Source organism: Tachyglossus aculeatus, chromosome 14 (assembly GCF_015852505.1).
Source record: "Tachyglossus aculeatus isolate mTacAcu1 chromosome 14, mTacAcu1.pri, whole genome shotgun sequence".
Lineage (NCBI taxonomy): Eukaryota > Metazoa > Chordata > Mammalia > Monotremata > Tachyglossidae > Tachyglossus > Tachyglossus aculeatus.
In genome coordinates, this window is record NC_052079.1 from 14,853,829 (window position 1) to 14,857,125 (window position 3,297).

General features: G+C 44.3%; 1 non-coding gene across 1 annotated transcript; it reads right to left on the reverse strand.

Annotated features, from left to right (window-relative positions):
- Window positions 1–2,779: 2,779 nt before the first annotated feature.
- LOC119937417 lies at window positions 2,780–2,917 on the reverse strand. The gene has a single exon (XR_005454086.1). It is a non-coding gene; the product is annotated as a small nucleolar RNA SNORA7 (small nucleolar RNA).
- Between the last annotated feature and the right edge of the window lie 380 nt (window positions 2,918–3,297).

The window sequence follows — 3,297 nt, forward strand, 5'->3', positions numbered from 1 at the left end:
CTGGAGGGTTTGGAGGTTGAGCCTGGGGTGAGATAAGACCTAACTTGACCTGAAGCAGGACCTGAAGCAGTATAGCTCAGTGGAAAGAGCACGGGCTTTGGAGTCAGACGTCATGGGTTCAAATCCCGGCTCCGCCACTTGTCAGCTGTGTGACTTTGGGCAAGTCACTTAACTTCTCTGGGCTTCAGTTACCTCATCTGTAAAATGGGGATTAAGACTGTGAGCCCCCCATGGGACAACCAGATCACCTTGTAAACTCCCCAGCGCTTAGAACAGTGCTTTGCACATAGTAAGTGCTTAATAAATGCCATTATTATTATTATTATTAACTTCCCTCTGTCCTTCAATGCTGCTCATCTGGTGTTTCAGAGAAAAAGCTGCCCATTAGAGCCACTGGACATGTACATTCCAGGACTCTCAATGAGCGTTAGAGAGTCTTCAAAAGAATAGACTGAAAATCAATTCAGGTCAAAGGGACCAACTTTTTTAGATTAACCCTAATTGGTTGCGTCAAAGATGTTTCTTTTTAGGATATGCTGCCCTCTAGGGGTTGGAGCATACGCCGTCCGGAACTTTGACCCGCCAGGGAACAAATTTGCTACTTGGGGAGTTCAAAGGAAACGGGATCTTTGCCTAAGCCAATTTGAGACGCCGCTGAGACCCTTCAGGGGTGGGAGAGCCAGGATACGAGCTGGATGGGTTGCAGGGAAACAGGCAGAGAAACGTTTTCTGGGTCAGCAAAGGCAAATTTAATTGTAATTTGAAAGTCGGTCTCACCAGGGTTCAGGGGTTGGGCTCAGTTTTCCTCTCTCTCATTCTCATTCCCTCTCTCTCTTTCTCTTTCCCTCTGTCTCCTTCCAATTACTTGTGCATTTTACATAATCTATTGCATTCTCCTTTCTGTAATGTATTTTACTATCCACTTTCCCAGGAGGCTGTAAACTCCTTGAGGGTAGAGATCATGTCTAGCAGCAAGACCTAGTGGAAAGAACACAGAACTGGGAGCTAGAAGACCTGGGTTCTAACCCTGGCTCTGCCACTTGCCTGTTGGGTGACCATCATTCACCCAGATCATTCAACTTCTCTTGTAATCATCATCATCATCATTGTAATAATAATCAATCGTATTTATTGAGTGCTTACTGTGTGCAGAACACTGTACTAGGCGCTTGTAATAATAATAATAACAGTTGTGATATTTATTTTGGCACAGCACTGTACTAAGTACTGGGGTAGATACAGAATAATCAGGTTGGACAGAATCCTTCTTTCACATTGCACTCCTGGGGTGCAATGATACCTGGGATTCTGGCTCTGAATGAGACTACAGCAAGGTTTCCATCTGGATAAGATCCTAAAGGGCAAGGATCAGGTCAAATTAATCTACTCTACTTTCCCAAGTGCTTAGTATAGTGCCCTGCACACAGTAAGCACTCAGTAAATACTACTGATTAGTAAGGGACGGAAAAGCCATTCTCACTTCCCTTGCCCGTTAGAATAGTTGCCAGATCTGCCCAAGGGGAAATGGACACCGAGTGAATGTTAATGGACACCAGAACTGAGGCGTTCCTGTGAACTACTTTCACTACTTCGATTTTCTCCCACAAGTCTCCTCCCACAGTTGTCTGGAGTCTACCGAGTAACATTAGTGAAAATGCTAATTTGATTTTGTCTACTTCTGGGTGAGTTTCCCAGTGGATTAGCCCACCTGCAGCATGCGGAGGCACACAATTTCCTCCCAGTGAGGCTGCTTGTGGCAACTGTTCGGAAGCCCAGCCTGCATGTTTTATGGGATCTTGAAGAAACTGGTTGAACAAGCAAAATTTCCTCTCAGTGTCACTTACACACACAAGACACTTAGATCTCGGGGCACACACTTAGTAAGCTATCCATCAGCTGGGAAAAAAATTTACAGAGTCGGTATTTTGTTCAAAACCAGTGAACTCTATCAACAGGATGACATAAATGTTGAGTTTTAAACCAGGGTTGGACAGGGTTTTGTTAACATTTTCACTCACAGACATCCATCTTGTTAGTCTTCCCAGCATACCAGGTTGTTTCCCCTTGTCACCTCCCTCTCCATTTACCTCTCTGTGGAGGTAGATCCAAAACTCAGTTTTCTGAGTTGAGAATGTGTTTGTATTTAGGGGTTTGCATATTCTCCTACTTAGAATAGGAGCCCCATGTGGGACTTGATTATCTTGTATCTACCCCAGTGCTTAGTATAACGCTTGGAGACTTGGAATATAGTAAGTGTTTATCAAATTCCATTATTAACATTACTATTATTATTTGTGTGAGCTCCGTGTACATGTATGTGCGTATCAACATATGAATGTGCTTATCCATCAGTCAAACAATGATATTTATTGACCCCCTATTGCATGCAAAGCCCTGAACTAAGCCCTTGGTAGATATTTACTAATACCAATAATTGCATAAATTGTTACACCCTCACTATGGCTCAAGCACTATGCTAAGTGCTGGGGTAAATGCAATCAGATGAGACAGGGTACTCAGTCTAAATCAGAGGGAGAAGGATTTAATCCCCATTTTGTCTTGTCTTATGCTGTCAAGTCGTCTCTGACCCATAGCGACGCCATGGACACATCTCTCCAAGAACGCCCCACCTCCACCTGCAATCGTACTGGTAGTGGATCCGTGGAGTTTTCTTGGTAAAATTACGGAAGTGGTTTACCATTGCCCCCTTCTGCACAGTAAATTTGAGTCTCCACCAACTCTCTCGCATGTTGCTGCTGCCCAGCACAGGTGAGTTTTGACTTGTAGCAGATGGCCTTCCACTCAGTAGCCACTGCCCAAGCTAGGAATGGAATGGGTAGGCCTCTGCTTGACTCTCCCTCCCACAGTCAAGACTGGTAGAGTACTAGAAACTCTCCAGATGTGACCCTGAGAGGGGAATCCCCACTTTACCGACGAGGTAATTAGGGTACAGAGAGGTGAAGTGACTTGCCCAGTGACATCCGGAAGAGAAATGACAGAGCCCAGCAGGTGGCAGGTACACGTGGTGGATTACTGCTATGTGTGGGAAGAATTTCAATGACTAAAAATCCTGAGCAATGAAACCCCATGCCACCAAGTGTAAGATGCATACCACTGAGTATCTTCATTGGGCATTTTCATTTAAAACCCAACAGCATTTTCAAAGGGAGGAGATGAATAAGTGGTCTGCAGTAGGCAAGGAATTAACTGTGAGAATAATAATAATAATAGTGTTTCTTAAGCACGTACTATGTGCCAAGCACTGTTCTAAGTGCTGGGGAAGAAAGAAAGTTATCA